Raw genomic sequence first — 20,126 nt, forward strand, 5'->3', positions numbered from 1 at the left:
CTCATAATTCATATGCGAGCAAAAAGCTGCCGGTAGCACAACACATCTGAATAACCATTTAATAGGAGAATCTATGGTGCAATCTCATGTTACCAGGGGTGTATTAGGAAATACAGCAAACAGCAGTTAGAGCTATGTTGTGAAATATCAAACCCAATTCTTACTCTCAGCATCTAAGAACAAAGTACCTTTTGTAATGCAGGTTTCTCCCCCGTTCTGCATTTATTAATTCATTAACTTCATTCATTTAAATAGGTCCTTTAGTCACTGATGTAAATGAACAGGGAACTACAGTACGCCTGTGGCTGTGTGGCAGGAAGAGAATAGAGATGGCACTGCCTTCTCCACTGTTATTTCCAGCTGTTTCTTACAAATTTCTCACTGATTCCCTGGAAGTTCTCACACTAGGTTCCAATTAAAAAACTGTTTTATTCACACAGAAAATCCTAGTTAGGACTATTAAAAAAAAAATAAACAAAACCCAAAAATCCAGCCACACAGACCTTTAACTAAAATTTCTTGGCTATGCCTCTGAATGGAGAGGAACCTGCACCTTCTTTGCTGAGTCAAATTCAGTAGTGAATAATTTTCATCCTTTATCCACCCTCGGAGCTGAGCGAGGCGTACGCGCCTCGCTGTGCTGTAGAATTGTGCACGGAGCACGCAGCAACATGAAATATTGTCCTAACAGATTTAAGCATGCCTCAAAGCACATTGTTCTGACAGCGCCTGGGTCTCCGTCATCACTCTCGTAACTATCAATGATTCTGGTTAATTTTACAATCACAAGAGGTACAAGCCTCCATCTGGTTAGTCTACATATTGCTGCGGAGTTGGAATCACACTGATCAACAAAATATGTTGGCTAGTAAAGCTCTGTTAAGGTGGACTGGTGAGTGGAGAACAGTCCTGCTTTCAGCTACACTGAGGACCCACAGGAAATACAAGGGAGAAGCGCAGGGCATTGGTGCTCCCTGGGGAAAGGTGCCTGACACTCTAGGGCTGCTGGGGGAGGCCAGACACACAGATCAGGATTCAGGTGTGCCAGCAGGTCTGCTTGGTAACCTAACACACCAGGTGCAGTCTCCTGAGTGCCTGCAATGCATAAAGCAACAGCCTGCCACAGCTCTTTCCCTGGAATGAAGCTGAAGGGAAGAGAGTTTCTGGTTTAATGCCTGTGACTGAAGCAAACTTGCGAGCACAAGTGGCAGAGTTTCCAAGCACTTCTTGTTCCTCCCCTTGCTCAAACCCCAGGTACAAGAGTACCCTCACCTGCAAGGAAATCGTGGTGTAGTTGCCATTACAGAGCAAGTCACCACCTCTCCTGTCATCCCTCACTAAGCAGCCCTGGCTCCGATCTTAGGGGCTGTCAATGCATGGATCCTGACACCAAGAGTACCAAGATTACATCCATGCCAGCAGCCAAAACCAGACATCCACAGGACTGTCAGCATGGATGGAGACACTGTGGCAAGATTGCTATTTGTGTTGTTATAGCCCTTTCTCTACACAGAAGACAGCTGGAAGTGTCACTTGGCTGGCATTGCTGCATCTGCGTCTGGGGTCCCCTTTCACCAGACCCACAGGGCTCAGGGGGCAACCCTGATCTAATCCTAACAAATCTAACACAGTTAAGTCTGCTGGCAGAACCTGAAATGCAGAGTGCATCCAAGTCTCCTGTGAAACAGGTATTTCTTGATTATCTTCCAGTTCTGGGTTACTTCTGGATGCTGTCACGAACAAGGAGTCCTCTCCATCCCCTTCTGTCTTCCAGCACAGGAGCCAGTGTTGATTTCTCCCAAGTCTCACTCAACTGTGTTCTTACCTTCTAATCAGGCCCTTTCTCTGAACTCCTGGTAAGCAGCATATTTAAATGCAGAACTGTTTTTACAGATCTTTACCTACAGCTCTTCTCAAACAAATCTGCAAAAACACAAATTACTGTGCTCATATGCAATGTACTCCATAAGCAAAAGAAATTACAAATTCAGGAGCCTTTTCTCATTCTGGAGTTCAGAAAACACTTCTCCAGTAAGACTCTGAGTAAACTGATTTAAATGCTCTTGAAACTTCAGCTTATTCTCAATGCTAAATTTGCATCCTAGGCTCATCACAGCGCAGTACGTGCAATGTGGGATTATACAATGGAACTCCCTTATGCAGCAGTTAAGAAGCAAAACACCTCAACCCTTATATTGTTTTGACCTTCTTTTTGCACTAACCTACAAGGCAAACAGAGGCAGTCCACGAGCAAAGGGCAAGCGACACTTCTTTCTCTGCTCTTGCTGACAACTCCCCTTCCCATAGCTCTACTCACTTCTACTCACCATCAGGCACAGCACAGAATCCCCCAACCATGTTTTATTTCATTCATCTAATACTATTCTAAATATGTACAAGAAGCCTGCTGTGATCCCACTGAAATCCTCGATGCTACAACTGGTAACCTCAAAAGAAAGAGAACTAGTCCGAAGAACATAAATATAAAAACCAGTTAATTCAGAGCCTCTCCTAGCTCTGGCCAGCTGGAGTTTTTAAAAACACAGTAGCTCCATAGCTTAAACAATGAAAAACAGGTTACAGAACTGAGCAACAGGAATTAATAAAAATGACCAAGGGTCATCTGTAGTCTATCAATCACTGTATCGTTTACAGTTCATATTACAGTAGAAAGGTATGAATGTTGTCAGTGTTATACACTGGCTACTCAGATCTATCATGAATAATTGATAGAGGTCATCCATCTGAGTCCCAGCCTATTAGTCAAAACTCTAAACCTGCTGTTCACCAACAGTAGAGCACTGCAGATGAAGGATAGAGGGGCACTTACAGGGAACTATTTTCAATGATGCAAGCAGTTATAAGGGAATGCAAATGATCTGAAAGGAAAAGCTGAATTTTTCTGAGACCTAAAACACTACTCTGTGAATCAGTAAAACAGCATTTCATATACACACCTATATACCTATTTTGTACAATTTAGTACCAAGAATAAAATCCATAAGGCAAATCTGAACTTGAGGTTTCAGTCTTAAGTCTCTTAAAAAGTTGAGAAGCTTTAAGAGTGTTTGAGTTCAAGACTGAAAAGTGCATTTGCCTCACACTCCCTTAGATAGTTTGCACTGAGCATCCATTATGTCTCATCCTGACAAAGTGACTCTGAACTAAAATCAAAGAGTAAAAAACCTTTGTTAATAGAACAAAGTTTTGATTTTACTTTTAAAATGAGTAAATAATAAACCAGGAATAGCTACATTTCTGAATACACTGGGTGTTTGAGGAACTAAGAGTTGCAACATGACCTACACCCTGACACAGACATTACCGAAGTAACTTACTCCATGACTATATCAATTCCAATGGTAGCAAGTGGCAGCACACCTTGGAAATTTGGAGCAAGGTTAATATACCAAATAAGCATCTACTAACTACAAACAGTCCTACTAACTAGTGCCTTGTTTGTTTACTTGCAATTCACCATGACTGAACTGAAGAATCACCATCCTGACTCTCCCAGTCCATCCTGCAGGGTGCAGAACAGATCATAATTTCATTTTAGCTTTAAGGTCAAGCTCACTGAGCTGCCTTTGCATGGTTTGTGAGGGCAGAATAATCCTTTACAACAATGACACCTGAGATATGGAATAGGATTGTCTACAAACAGCAGCCCCACTTTTTAATCTTTACAACAGCAGTTCAGCAGTGGCATTTGAAATAGCCATGATATAGTTACGTCCTGACAAGCAACACCTGAAATGCCTTTCCTAGCTTTGCACATCCTAGGAATCAACAAAAAAATTAACATTTTTTCCAATAAATTAAGAGGCAGGTAGCCAAAGTACAATTTTCTCTGCAAATGGACGAATATCAGAGCCTACTTTTAATTCCCTTTGCTGAAATGCAAGGCTCTGTCTAGACACCAGCCTTAAGGCACTCTCTTTGCATATAAGGCAGGTCAGGGTATACTGGAAGCATAAGGATTGTCAAAAAACCTGTTTGGGCTTTGGCAAAGTAGTAGTACATATTCTGTAGACAGCACAGTTCTTAGGCTTCTGTCTGACAGAAGCAAAAAGATGCTACAGTATTTTTGACAAACTCAAGCTTTCCTTGCCAAAAGCCATCCTCTCCCCAACTCAGCCTGTTAGGAAACCAGCCTGAAGAAGGCAAACCTCCACCTTTTCTTACCCAGAGATAAATTTTGTTTATTTTGACTGACTCTTGGGGCTGCGTACTTCAGACTTGCAGACTCAAAGATCAGTGATACTGGTTTATGCTGGACTTTTTACAACCTGCCACTCATCCTTTCCACCAACTCAGTGGAGCCATATTTCAACCAGAAACTAATTAACATCCTTGCCTGAACACATCAGGAGAGCCTCCTCTCCCATGCTTCCTGTAAACGGCAAAACCCAATCCCACTCCCATCTTCACTCCAAAATATTTTTCTCACACCAAGCTCTTGTTCAACAGCTTGTGTGTAGTGGTCAGGCTGTAGAGACACCTTTCACATATACAGTCAGTGGTTGCTTTTGATGGGTCAGACTCTCAGCTATTCCACTCCCAAGGCTTATGAATACAGACTTCCAGGCAAGTCTGGAATTTGGTTTGAAACACTGGTTTGGAAACAGGGCACTTGAGGAGACTGCATAGTTTCCACTGAGAAATTTACAGCTGAATTGGCTGAGCAGTTGTATGGAGGCAGGGTGAGGTGAAAACAAGACAGAGGGAAACAGATTTGATAGCAAACAAGTAATTCATCACTCACTTAACTCTGTTGCTTCCCCATAATTTCTCAGCTAGTTAAGATGCCCATGCAGTACTTGACATGGACAGGCAAATACAAACAGCAGCATTTAGCAAATCAGTTATTAAGATTAGTTTTGCCTTACAATAGCTGAGCAAACTACAAGATATTAAGCTCAAACAAACTTCATAATGTAGGAAAATAACTATCTGAACTTTAAAGAAAGCCTAGTAAAATTACTACACCATCAGAAGGGAGTAATTTATTAATTATGTGATGATCATATATTTCTGTTCTTTTTAGCTAGGCCTGGAGATGAAATATGAGCCTTATATGGAAAGAAGCTTTGATGACAGTCATTTATTTGGGAAAGCTTTTCCAGCCTTTGTGTTTCACACAAATTATTTAAATGTTTAAAGTATTGAAATAGTTTCATATCTAGGTATTAATAAAGAGATGCTGTCTTTACCATCTTTCCTATTTTATTAAGCTTTTAGTGAAAATGTGGCTGCTGGCTTATAAGCAATTAAAAATAATATATATACAAGCAGGCAGCCATTTTCACAGTCTGGCAAGTAACAGATTTCCATAAATAACAAAGAATACAGGGTCATGATATCAGCTGTTCAGAAATTTTAAAAAGTCAGATTGCTTCTATTTTTGCAGTAACTATTTGCTGGATTATTTTTATTTATGGCTTGAAACAGAATCTAGAAATGTTTTCCCTGAACTTTAGATACTATGCTCCTGACTGACTGGCTTTCTCTCTGCTCTTTTTCACTTGCCTTCCATGCATCTGTGTCCAGTTTGAGGGCAGGGAATGGCACTGGCTCATGAGCTGGGCCTACAAAGGTCTGCGAACATCTGAAGCTCCTCGTGCTTATATATGCCCATATTGCACAGATATTGGGTTATTTGTTCCCATAGATGGTCGGCTGCCCTGTGGTTCCTCAGATGCAACATTAATTGCACTGAGCATCAGTTTTAGGTAATTAGACACAGCTGTATGCTTGAAAATGCTAATACACAGTGGGAAATCCTTCTGGAAGATTTTGGTCATTAACACTTTCACAGTTCTCATATATACTATTATCTACTCCTTAATTCTCTGTTTTGATCCCTGTTTAAAGTTCTCTTTTACTTTTCCCTTGGGGACTTTACCAAGCTTTCCACTTGAAAATGATTCTGCGACATTGTGACTCTGCTTCTTTCGAATAGAAAAAAACCCCATATATATAATTCTGTGAAAATGGAAGCCATGTCCTAAAAAGATACAAGAAAAAATAAAATTTAAAACCAAGTATTTTTGACCAGCAGAAGTTGATAAACAAGATGAGGTCGCTGTGTTTTTTTGGCTTAAATGACATATGAAATAATGCATTTCACATACTTCTTCCTCCCTAGAAAAGCTGACCATTTTTCTCGAAAGAGATAGGAAGCTCCTCTTCTGGGAAAAAAACCCCTAAAAACAACAAACACCAAAATTGTCTCAGATCTGCTCAATTAATTTTCTTCCACAAACATAGGTCACAAGCCATGTTAGTTTAGAACCGGATTTTGATAATCTCATTCGCTCGTTATTCAGGTAACTTAAAAAAAAATTTAAAATAAATAAATAAATAAATAAATAATCTATGCTGCAGTTATTAATCAAAATTATGAGACTATTCTTGTTATTGCTTATCTGATAATATAAAGAAGTTGGGTTTCAGACATCTTGAAAAAATGGCCTGCTTTATTTTGCTGTATTGGGGGCTGCAAATAAAGAGGGAAGAGATTACACTGGTGATTGTGAAAGCATGAAAACTCAACGGGCAGAAAGGCACTCACAGAAATAAATATAGCACAAATAAGTACAGCAGAATAAAATTAAACAGCTTCATCCAGTCTGACTGCATATCTGGCACCCCAGAACCAGAGTACAGTATTAGTTAAAGAAAATGATCAAGCAATTTCTTGTTTGTTTTCAGGAGTCCAGAGAGAAGAATGCTGTCAGAAGAGCAGTGATAACGTGGTAACCCCAGAAATTAGAGAAGTGCATATTGCTTTAATTTTGATTCATGAGTAAGGATTTATTTTCTTCCTTTTTTTTCCCTAACTGCCACTAACTGTATTTCTGGTGTTCTGCTTCAAGGGAGCACCAGGCTACTAGGGGATTTCCTAAGTGGGATTACCCGTGTTTCTTCAGTTCCTGCTGCCTGCTTACAGTTGCACCTGTGACAACTTAACCAAGTTGGCTGTCAACAACCTGCAACCAAACGTGAAGATTTAAGCTCTCTCAGAAACAAAGCCCATGGATGAAACGTAACCTCAGGGTGGGATTTCCTCCTTTGGCTGAAATCAGTAAGGACTTCTAAGTCCTAAGGAAGAACGGAAAATCTAAGCTCGCCTAAAAACTTCCGCCTTTTTGTCAGGAGTCTTGTTTCTCCATTCAGCTTTTGCTGAGGTGTAGTCACAGTGCAGAATATAATTAACTCTTGAGTAAGAGAGGAATGGGAAACAGTTTCCCTTCTCTTCTCAGGAAAAGCCTTTTGGGGTGGGAGGGTGGGCGTCAAAACAGAAAAGCGCCAAAGCCTAAAGTAAAGAGAAGCACAATTAAGCTTTCATACAACATCTGTATCACATTTACACATGCACTCACTTCCAGGGAAGTGACAGACATCAAAACTAATGGAGAACATCCCGACTCTCCAAATGCAGGAAGAACACTGCAGCTTTCCCAGCTGTGCTCTTGGGACCATAAAACAAGAGACTGGCAAAGGAGGCTATTTTTTATTGCTCTGACTATTGGTTTTGGCCAGGTAGTACAACAAAGTTCTTAAACAGAGTTATCCTACTGCACTACAAGAATTAGGTACACCAGGACTACTGGAAAACAATAGCTGCAGAGTAAGCTTCAACATCCTCTGAATGTTATGCACACTAATTGGTTCCAGGGTCAACACTGTGATGCTACAACAAAGGGCTGTAGCTTAAGGGTAAAGAATAAACAGCAGGAGTTAATGGAAATTCTGTTAATATATAAATGCCCCTCAAATTGAAAGAAAGACAGAAAATAAAATATTCTGCATAAACAAAACTGATTATGAATCCAACATGCAACCTTAGCTCTCAAAGAGCTGTTAATTTCATTAAAGAAAGAAGGAAGTATTTCATTAAAGAAACAAGGAAGTATTTCAAGTCACTGTAACAAGAAAGCAACACATTAAGATTTTGAAGCTAGTTTGACAAACACTGCGCTTGCCATGGGTGCCAATTTATTAATGTAAAGAATACAGACAAAGAAAGGTGTCTGAAATTACAGTATTATTCACAAAATACCATTATGAGGATATAGGCAACTTTGTTCAAAACACCACGTGCGACTGCTCCACTGAATCTAAACATCTGGGGCAAGTTATCCATCTGGCTTTAGTGCCTTTGAAATGACATGCTACATTTAAGCTAAGAGGTCTGGTCACACCAGTTTTAAGTAATCATGTTTTCATAGTCCAGCACTTCATCATTTTGAATCTTTCATTCAATAACATTTTTGATAAAAATACCTTTAATCCTTTTCCCCAAACAGCAAGAAAGTGAAATAGATATAGAGGTACAAATGTTTTCTTTCTAAGTTTTTCTCCAAATATAACAATTATCTCACGCCACTCAAGCACTCAGATGAATAAGTGCAAGGGAACATCATTATCCTTATGATTTGCCAGGTGAAACACTAAGATGCAACATATCAAAATCGAATCCCTCATTAGTATGTTTCCCTATCACTTCTCCTTCCCTTTTCCATTTCCACTGTTCTCATGACCTGAAGGAAACTTTTATCTGCTTTTCTTTCACCTGCTCTGCTGCTGTGCACAGCTTCAGATGCTGGGACTGATCTTGCAGGGTTGTAGCAGGGACACTGCATGTCCTCCTTCCCCAGTTCACTCCCACCTCCTAACATGAGCGGGATGACACTGAGTTACAGCACCTCCTTCTTTGGTGCTCCACTTTTTCTCCACGGTCACTCATTTCCTTCCTTTAAACAATACTCTGTTCCCAAATGCCAGCTGTGCCCACACAGGATGAGTTCCCACAGCGTGCCAACCTCCCTGGCACGTGCTGCTCCAGGCCTTGGCTATCCTTATGGACCTCCTCCCACTAGTAAGCCAGCACTGTGACACCATTTATGCAAACACAGCATGCTTTTACCTCCAGCTTACTTCCTTGTGCCATTGATTCAGCTCTTTTCCAAGGCTGCTCCTCAGGCTCCCCACTCCTACATGAACCGCCTATGGTTTGCAGCTGACAAGAGCCTGAAATCCAGACCCTTCAATACAAACTCCTCTATCACTTCCTCCAGGTCACAAACACATCAGAGGAAAATACAAAGGAAAATATTCCCAGCCAGGTCCCATCCATCACCCAGCTCTCAGCAGCACCAACCTGAGTGCCTGGTTTGCCCACAGCAACACCGGGACACATCATAAAATGGCACTTTGGCTGACTCCCAGCTGGGACCCTCAACAGAACAAATATGGATTGGTAATCCTACAGTGTATATGACATGAGATAACCTTGATATCATGCATCAGATCAAACATGTGCATGTCAGAAAGCAAATTCACAGACAGGGCAGTTACTGCAGAATACCACATTTCTGGCTTGTGCTTTAGCACAGCTCTCACTCCCCACAACAACAGGGATCTCTGGAGAGCTGTCAGCAACAGAGACCGGCTTGGAACTATCAGTGAGCTTCCAGAAGAAGCTGTCTACATCATCTGGATGCAGCTCTAATAGTAACACATCATACCTTTACCATGTAGATCTATTTATCTATACTTGTTATGTAAACCCATACACCTTCAGAATTTTTTGTCTTTCTCAAACCTTTTTCTGCTTGATGGACTTCTTAATTACATGATGGTTTTGGCCCTTTCCAACCTTTCTTTCTTCCCTAGGCATCAGGTTTCTTTCATTTTGGCTTTTATAGGCCTCAAAGAAAGTTGCAGAACTGGAATTTGAGTAAATACTTTATGAAGAGTACTTTCCATGATGCCTTGGTTGAGTGAAGTCAGTATTTCAACTTACTGAATATATGCAAAGATACATTTTTATTTTAAACACAATATTGCTCTAATATAATTGACCAAGAAATGTCAGTATAGCAGAAAATACTTCTTGGCACATAAAAACTTCATTATGAATTAATAGCATTTCATTTCCAATATAAGCCTTACTATTAGACATTTGCATATTGATAACACCTAAGATAAAATATCCTAATAACTTGCAAAATTATATTATCATGTTTGAATTGTAACTAATGTGTCATGTCTGTGTGCATTAAACTAAAAAGTACAACACTCTCTACTTCCACAAAAATAACAGCATTGAGGCTTCCTTGTCAAATATATTTAGCATTACAGTAGCAAGTAAGTGATCCTCACTTATGTGCACCCATTTTGTTGTCCCAGAACAATCCAAGTAAAGATTAATTTTTTTCCTGTTACAACTTTACTTGTCATTCTCTGTTTGGGTAATTTTTAAGGCTTCTCCAGGCTTCAACAGTACTTAAGGTTAAGACGTTTCTGGGAAATTGCTGTGCATGTGGATACAGATATGTGCAAGGACAAGAAACTTCTGCAAAGTATTATAAGGGGTTTAGGATTAATATGTTCCATGTGCAGTGTAAGCTGTACTTCCTGAATTCTCTTTTAAGGGAATCAGAGACAGATCTGTTTGCTTAATTATCTAGCAAAAAAAAAAAAGGCTTTACTACCTACTGAATAAAGGCTAAATCACAGAAAACTGATCAGACCCTTGGTTCAGTAGTGCCACACACCTACCAAAACATGCAAAAGGCAACAAGGAAACACAGCATCTGCTCCACTACCTTGGGGTACAGCAGGCACAGTAAGAGATGAAGTCTTTTATACCCCATTATCATCCTGAGTCATTGCATTCAGTCCTTCACCACCATGACACTGGTGAAAGATCTCTACTGTCAAAACACCCAGAAAATGTTTCACAGGATAGAGGGAAGAGAAGAGAAAAAAAAAAGAAAAAAGAAAAAAAGCCCTTTAGACCTGAGGTTCACACTTCCCAAAGAACCCATATATTTCCCTTGTGGTTATGCTTTTTTCTCCCCCCCACAAATATTTAGGTTTTGCTGACAACAGCTTGCCTCAAATGCTATTTAAGCAGTAAGGCATCACAAGACATATGCTATCCTAAGATAACACACACCTCTGAAGTGCTGTTAGGTGTAGCTGATGCCTTCAACTGCCTGATGAATTTGTTATCTCAAAGAAACACAAGGTTTGGGAGTGCCTTAAATTGCAAGCTAACCCTAAATTTAGTCTTTAAATAAATAAATAAATAAAATCTGTGATTTTGCATCCTGCATTAAAAAAAAAAAAAAAAGAGAAGAGATCTGACTTGGAGTAAATCCTAATTTCTGGCTCCCAAATAAAACTAAACTTTTTAGCTTTATACTTGTGATGTGACAGAAACAATAATTTTAATGGATTTTTCTGTTATTCGAAGTAACAGAGATAATGAAGTAATAAGTGAGGTTTAAGATTACCAACCTGGAAAACAAATTTCTGAAAGCAGGAGGGCAAATCTTTCCCCTGGGTCCTGTGCAAGGATGAGTATGTCAGTGCTCTAATTCCATGTTAAGTAAGCATCCCTATCAAAGTTACAATAATCATCACTTGAGCAAGTACTTTTGCCTTTCACATGGACACTTTCTCAATAGAGATTCTGCAGTTTAAAAGGATGAAGGGTTGGATTTTTGCCCTCAGCATTGCTAGAGCATAACCAATCCATCAACAGAGTATCCACAAAAGACAATTCTGAGACTTGCTCCTCCCCTAGTCTTATCCCCTGTGAAGTTTGCACGCTACGGTACATTTCAGGATATGCAATTTACACAGGCATTGATTAGAGAAAAGAAAGATTTCCCTATTCTTCTCTAATCTCAGGCCATTAGGTGCCAAGTGGTTCAACAAAGTAGTGAACAATGATTCCAACCTTACTGCTCTGTGCTTAAAATCAAGCCAGCAGTTATAACTATTGCTGTATCAGGGCCAAAGTATTCTGCAATTTTCCAGTCCAAACCCATGCTGTCTATAAACAAGAAAAACAAATTCACCATGAAAGTAAGTTCCCTACACATTCACAAATCCATTCATGGCACTGAAAATAATGCCTACCTGTCACTTAGAATATATGGGACAGTAGCAATCACACACCAAGTACAAGGATCCAAAAGTCTCCTTCAAGGCTGAAGGCACTGAAAATTATAACACTAAACTCAATGTTTTCCTCCACAGTTTCAATAAAATTCACTATATGCTTTTCATGTCCCTAAAAACTACAGGCTTGCTGATGATAAATCTTGTAGGCAATGAAAAGAAAACTGAGAATAAGAAAAGCTATCAATGCTCCCATCACAAAGGGTTCCCTTAACTGCAGCAAAGTTGCTCTTGACTTTTACTGGTACGACTGGTACCGTAGTCAGGCCCTTTCACAGTAAAGTAATCCGTGCCTCAACAAGAGTACTGGGTTAAAAAGTAATAAAGTGAAGTCAAGTGAGACCTAGTAAAACTTGTATTTGTAAAACACACCTGCAGAAAACAAATTATCTACTAAGGCTAGGGCCAACCACACATTACTTTTATATCCTGTGCAGCCCTGGGACTCCCCAGCATTTCAGCTCCTGCAGAATTCAGCCCATCCCATCCATTGAGAGTACCTACTGCCAAACTTAATGCACTAAAAAAGAAAATCTGACTCTGGATCGAGGGCAAACTGTGAACCATAATGTTAAGAACTGCAGAAAGATTTAACATTAAAGACATTTATACAAGCCCCTCGTTAGCCGTCATTTACAGATCAGCAGAATCCCACTAAGCACAGTCATGGAGCTACCAAAGTATTTGGGAATCAGATTAAAACACTACCATCACAATTTTCATCATCTGAATCTTGTTTTACTAGCTGGGGGGAGGCAGTCCTCACTCACTGATCAGAAACTGCCTCTGCTTGAAAATAAAAGCACTACACAATGTGATCTTTTGACTATAAATGTCACAAAGCAGTATTTCACACGCTACAGTTTGATGTAATAGAAACATCCAGTACAAAGAGTTACCAGAGATGCTAAACTGACGTTTACAAGGCAGCAAGGTCAGAGCAGGTGTCAAGAAGTGAAGGATTTGTTAAAACTGAGGTTCTGTGCAGCAGGATTTCCAAGTGCACATCCCTATATGGAGACATTTATCACAGTTACTGAGGAAGAACTAAAAGTCCAGTATCAACACTGGAATCCCTGTGCAACTGACTTAAACATAAAGGGGTATTTTTGAATGCACAGACTGAAACCAAGATGGCCAATACCTTTCCACACCCTTGGAAATATTTTTTTAAATGCTAGTGTATGGTAAGTGTGGAATGGTGACCGACAGCTCAGGAAGGAATAAACAAAGACATAAGCAATCATTGAAGCAGCTCTTGGGACAACATTTCCAAAAACTGTGGAAGTAGTAGTATGAAGAAATAATCTTGGGCATTTTCTATAAGCTTCAGGGCAAAGCTTATCCTATTATGACTACCTTTAAGAAACCACATTTCCTTGCTTCCTAAGAGATAAAATAAAGGTTGGGTAAACCTATCTCTCTCTTAGCAACTTGTACAATTTTTCTTCCAAGCTGAGCTGTGTTTTTGCTTATATCACAGAAGCACAGTTACAATAAACTGCCTAAATAATACTTCTATCTCACTGTGTCACTTGTAATTGCATACGGTAACCTGCAAAAAAGGAACACTAACAATTAAAGCTAAATACAGCAGAAGTATCTTTGACATGCACGAAGTTCTTCAACACTTAACACCCTCACAGAAATGTTTACAAGGAATAAAAGTAGTGCTACAGCTGGTCTAATAACTTCAAAACACTGCATAAGAAATTGTCTCTGAGCAGCAATAAAGGCAATCTCTGTCACGACAAGCCATTAATCTACTGAAGTATCCCAAGCTCAGCCAACAATCCTTAGTTCTGACTTGAGCTGACTGTGTGTTATCTGCTGCTCATCACCATGCCCCATTTCAAGAGGAACTTAAATTGCTGTTTAACACCCTTGCTGGCCACCCACACTACATGGGACTGGGTAAAACAGGCCTGGTAATGCAGAGCAAAGTGTGGTAACCAGGAGCACAGTGGAATTTACCTAAGATTCCTACAGGGCAATCTTTGCATGTTCCTTAGTCAGGATGGTGTCAGGTTAATGGACAGCATTAAAGGGCACAGACTGCTTTATGCCAAACACTGCTGCCCTGTTCCAATCAAACACTTCCTGTATGGATTTGTTGAAGCACAGCTCCCACTATCAGCCTAAAATACAGAATGAGCAAGCAACTTCATGTGTGTGAGGTGCACCTGGCAAGGGAGGTATTAACCACTTTCTAGATGTCCCGTGGCTTTTCTCTCCTCTCCTCTCAGTACACACTGCATTGATCCTAGCTGCCAGAATTTTTCTTGCTATCCATTTTCTTGGGACAATCAGCATAATTTCTATTTTGTTCTCTTTCCTTGGTAGGTATTCCCATAAAGATCAACCCACAGTTAAAGAGCAATAGAATCAAAAAATACTGCTGAGGGCAACACCACAGGAATGTGTATACTCACACAGGAGATATCATCTGCAGTCCTGAGGAGAGTACAAGAGTCCAAAGGGGAGGAAAAAGTAACAAGTGCTGCTGTGGAGATATACACAGGAGATATGACCTGCACTGGTCAAAAATGATGGTTCAACCTGCTGTGTTTTGCAGAGAAACCTCAGATCATGAGAAAGTACCACACTGCACACGACTTTGCTACCATGCATCACAACTGGACTATCACTACAGTTCCATTACACCGGACTTGCATTACAGCAAGGCAGATAGGAAAGAGAAATTTCTAAACGGTATTATTGGATGTGCTCAAACTAGGTAAAAAACTAGGTAATGGATCTAGTCCAAATTTGCTTTAAGGAACAGCTGAACTCTGCTAAGCCCCAACCAACATCTAATGGATCTCTTGCTGCTAGCACAGGTTTTTGCTTCTGCCCAACTTCCTCTATGATTTGAAGCATCAATTTGCGTGTAATTCCAAGTCCCAGAGTTTCATTGATCTCACTGGAATTAAGAATCCCAACAACTAGTTTGAGTTGTAAAGCCGAAAGGGTTTTATATTCCAACAAGCACCCCTCAGCAATGCCCAAATTAACTGGTGAATGACAGCATAAGACTGTTATCTTCACAGTTCTGAGACACTGTTCCTCCTTGAAACTGCCTTATTTCTTGGAAGCCTGGGGCAATAGCTACCAATTGTCCAGCACTGAAACATTTTCCAGTTTGTTATATGCTCCTTCAGCAAACTAAATATGTTAAATAACTTAAACATACTTAAGATTGTACATACAGAACAAGATCTCCTTCGGTGTAAAATGCCCCAAGAGCACTGCCCTTAGCAGCACGATACTGTGGGATTTACACTGAGAGTCTGGCAAGAGAAGCATCTGAAGTGCAATTAATCAAGATATGTAATAAAAATGTTTGATTTTTACATAGTGGAGAGACCTCCCCTTGCACACAGAGAAACACTTTTTCATGTAAGAACAATGAAGTCCTGGTACTGGATACTGGCAGCTGTTCCATACACTTGTGCTAGCAACAGAAAACATTTACTAGAACTAGCTCTGTTCTCTGGAATTACTATACATTTTTATTTTTCTAATTTCATTTGCTTGGCTGTTTTATTCTTATTGTTGCTTTCCTCCCAAAAATTACAGCCTTGATACTTTACTAAAATATTAAAGCAACTCTAAACAACTTTTACTTTTGAATTATTTTACATGAAAAGATTTCTGAAAATATGCATTTTTCAATAAATTTCCAGCTCCTGGACTTGTTATAATTCATATCTGAGCAAAACAAAGTCCAAATTTATGCTTCATAAATCTCTCCTATATGTCTTCCTCAGAACTTGCCAATGTTATGTTTCTATTCAAGCATTCCAGTTTATATATAGGATTTTCATGTAACAGGCCTGGGATAAATGGTATGTGTTACATCCCCAAGACTGTATAACCTGTAAGCAATTCATAGGCAGCTGTCTCTTCTTCAGTTTACTAAAACCAAAAAAGATATTAAATCAGTCTCTGGCCATGCTCTTCTAAGAGTTTTTGAAATGTAACAAACACAAAGAAAGAGGTCCAGACATTCTGGTTTTCACATGGAAATCCTCTTGGAGTGACCCACCTCAGCACAGCACATCATGAGCCTTTAGAGCTTCAGTGCAAGCATCAATGCTGGCACTGCCTTGGAGGGCCTGAATTCCAATGCTACTGCACACCTCTCTTGAGCCCCTCAGTTCTCCTGAAACCTCATCACCGGCTCAGCTCCCTTCACCAAAGTCTTGCTTCTCTCCACCTTCCCCCGTTCTCCTTTCTCTCCACCATGCACCTTACTCCCATCTCATCCCACTCCTCCACGGTGCTCATGTTCTAAGCAGGTCCCACCACACCACCAGTGATGCCTGAGGTAAACCAAGCACAGCCACACACCGCTGTTTTTTATTCACTGTTTGAGTTTTTTCACATTCTGCAGAGTCCTGTGCCCACCTCAGTCAGGTCACGAGCTCCTCGGGCTGAAAGCAGCACTGGTACGGGGCCCAGCACAACAGCCCTCACTTGCAGCCATGTGCGCAATACAGGTGAATCACTCTCTCCTTAAAACACTTCAAAAAATCAGAGAAGTCCAACAGAAGGGAAAAAAGGCAAAGAGAAGGGAGAGTAGAGGCAGGAGATAAAGGAAATAGAATACACAAGATGGGTTTCACTGGAAGCAGCATTCCAAGGTGATACATCCTCCCCCTTCCCTGATGTCCTTCCTTGACAGAAGCAGCATTCCTCTCCTTTATTCCTATACAACACTCCTTTTCTTTTTTTCTTTTATTTTCTTTATTTTCCCCTCCCAAATTAATTTTAACATTTACTCCCAGCCCAGACTGACACTTACATGCAAGAAGAAGCACCACCTCTGTGGCACTTCCTCACTGGCTGGGCTATCTCAGGTCTGTGCTTTTACTCCATGCTTGCCAAGAACCAAGAGGTATTTAAATTCTTTTCACTTCATTTCCCCATCTTTCCACCTGCCAGCAGCAGTCACAGCCTCAAAAATTATTCTTCCTTCTTCATTTCAGGACTGACATATAGCCTAATGTAACAAACCCAAGCACCTTCACTGCTAAAACCATCATGGCAATGAAGGGGCTCATGCCTTAAAAATACTAACCCCCAAATTACTTTCATATATCTAAAACTACATTTTAGGCGAGAAAGTGAAAGAATATAAAAACAGTGTTTTCCTTTCACTTTTATCAACACATATATAATCCCTCACTACTCTCTCAGTCATATCTCTGGGGCTCTTTTCAGGGAAAAATGAAAATCACTAAAAAGACCCAGCCAAAAACCTCAATTTGTGGAAGAGGTGAGCAACAATCTACAGATGGTTCACACAGCTTTGGACGCAACTCAGTGAATATTCAGGTACAGTTTTGCAAGTGGCCTGAATGATAAATAAAAATGAAGAATCATCTGGGGCAGAATACCTCAAAAACATCCAAAGTCTCAAGGAAGCAAAAGCGCTCTGAGCCACCTCTTCCCCCATGGCTGTCACACAAAGACTTCACGTGTGATCTCTGCATGACAGGTATCACACAGTACACTATGTGTAACTTTACAAGACTCGTATTTACCCTCCCTCCAACCAGATGAAGCACACGTTGTAGTCAGCCCAGCAGCTGACAAACTGGGTTTGCAACACTACACCTCAGTGCCTGAGAAATCGTGATGTTACTCAACAAAGACAGCAAGGGCAAATTCCTGTTTAAAGGAGTGCCTGCCCTGGAGCCTCCCAACCCCAATTCTTGCTCTTCTCCCAGTGAGCCCTGTCAATAATCCCTGCTCCTGCCACCCTCAGCCCTAAGTGACCACAGAGATGCCCTGCCAGCTTCCCTGCTGCAAGACCCCGTGCGTCAACAGCACTCCTCAGATTATTAAGAATTAAATGCACAAAGAAATACTTTCAGCTGAGTCAAGGCCACAGCATTCTATACTAGGCAGTCCCAAGGCCCTTTTCTGACACAGGATAACATAGTAATGCATGAAAGGGGGAAACAGAGAGTAAAGATAGGAAAGTAAAAAAAAAAAAACACAACAGATATTGTATAACCTTCTGAGTAGCACAAGATTTTCCTGATTACAGCCCGAGTAAAAATAATGCTGTAGAAATAATTTCAGGAGCAGGAACTGAGAGCCCTGCTTGTCAGCCTCCACTGGGGAGGAAGCCTGTCCATGGGGCTGGAGCTCTATTCTTGATGGAAAATCTTCACCTGGAAGAGTAACTAAAAAAAGCTGCAGCAAAGGATAGCAAACTACAGCAGTTCTAGGACAAAACGTGCTTCAAGGCCACACCAGAACACCTCATTTTTGCAGGCATTAGCAAAAAAAACCTTAAACTTTCTTTCAAATTAAAAAAAAACCCTATAATTTGTTAAAAAAATGTTCCCTTCATTAAGACAGTGATTTGAGTTAAATAACCTCTAGTAATAGGCACCATTTCTCTTGCACTGAAACATTTTTCATTAGCCAATTAAATACTTGATTAGCTCTTCAGCTGTGATATTAGCAAATATAAAACACAGCAGCCACCCTCCCAGTCCATCATTGCAAATATATCCCTTTTCCAAAATGTGCCTTTATTCAGGCCCATCAGTTTGCTGCTTCTTTACAGTTAAAGCAAACAAGGATCAATTTGACACCCAAAGAAGCGAGTTTCCAGTTGCTGGCATCAGTTAAGCAGTAACTTTAATTCCTATGAGAGCAAAGTGCTGTGTGACTAACTCTCCCCTTTCAGTCCTGCAGCAAGGGCTCGAAGCCTGAGCTGAGGCAAGAAGCAAAACAGGCAAAGATATGACAAAACTCCTCTTGTTAGAAATAAAATATGGAGAACATATAAGAACAGTTTTCCTCTTTGAACATCATACAAAGAGGTGTTGCAGTATTTTCAGCCCATGTCCAGAGAAATGGTTTTCCATCCCAGCAGTTCTGTTTGCAGCACTGTACATTTCACTGGTGCAACATGGCAGCCCCATTTAACTCTAGACAAAGCTGCAGTTTTAGCACCACACCTTGTGTCAGCTGAACCAAAGTATCTCAGGTGGCAGCTGATGGACTTGCACACAAAGCAGGCATGCACCCAAAAAGAAATTTAAATGTTCAAGAATCCAACAGCATATAGAAAAGCCAAATTCTGAGTCTTTTAAATTTGCAAGTAATCATACCACAAATATTTAAGAATCTGTAGGAATCTAGCTTGTCACTAGACTTTCTGGAGAGGTTTTTTTATGAAAAGGTGAAAAAAAAAAACCCCAAAAATTGGTGTTCCTGGATTAATTTGAATATATTCACCATTGCTTCAAAAAATTACGAAAAGTGTGTAACAATTCACAATTCTGGTAAATGTCTCTTTGTTGCTGTGGGGTCTGAAGCTAGGAGAAAAGGCAACATTTTATAATATCCTGAAAGAGCAAGGTAATTGAATAAACCCACTCTCCTCCACAATACTGCAGATTACTTCATCCACGATGGTCTTGAAAATGAGTTTAACTCTATAGATAACTATGTTCTTCACAACAAAAGGAAGGAAAATGAGAGGAAACCGTTTTTGTTCACCAAACAGAAAACAAACAAAAACCAGCAGAAGGGCTAGTAAGGAAAGAATGGTTAATCTCACATTTCTAAAAGGGTATTATAAACAAAGCATGGTGAACAACAAAAATAAAGGATTAGAAAAAAAAGATACGAAAGTGCTTAATGGTGTTCTTTTAAATATTTACTTTGCTGCTATTTGGAGAATAATTTGTTCCCTTTAGTAGCATTGGGCTCAAAGGACCGCTTTAATCCAGAGAGATTAATTATAGCCTTTGGAGTTATAAACACAATTTGGGAAGTGAAGCGGAGAAGAGGAGAGAGACTCCTCTCACGCTGGCGTTTTAACAAGTTTATGTGCTTTGGGGCTACGCTGCGCAGGCTACACCTGTACACTGCAGGCAGAACAGGACACACATGAATTGTGGAAAAGCAGCCCCCAGAACATCCAGGGGGCTATCCTGAATATCCTACAGTGTTGCTCTAGGCAACTAAAATACTTCTCAGGTGCCCTTCATCAAAATACAAGCTCACCGGCACATTACAAAAACATCATCTCGCTTTTATTACCTGCGCCAGAGAGGAGCCGCCACACTGAGACATGCAGCAGATACAGGGTCTCTAAGACCTCTCACATGCTT

At 40.3% G+C, this 20,126-nt stretch overlaps 1 protein-coding gene across 1 annotated transcript in view; it reads right to left on the minus strand.

Annotated features, from left to right (window-relative positions):
* Window positions 1-20,126, minus strand: part of ZNF516 (zinc finger protein 516) — a 101,990-nt gene that overhangs the window by 36,878 nt on the left and 44,986 nt on the right. The gene's annotated exons all lie outside the window — the stretch shown is intronic.

The sequence above is a fragment of the Melozone crissalis genome, unplaced genomic scaffold, assembly GCF_028551555.1.
Source record: "Melozone crissalis strain CALT ecotype California unplaced genomic scaffold, PUWL_Pcris_2 ptg000042l_1, whole genome shotgun sequence".
Taxonomy (NCBI): domain Eukaryota; kingdom Metazoa; phylum Chordata; class Aves; order Passeriformes; family Passerellidae; genus Melozone; species Melozone crissalis.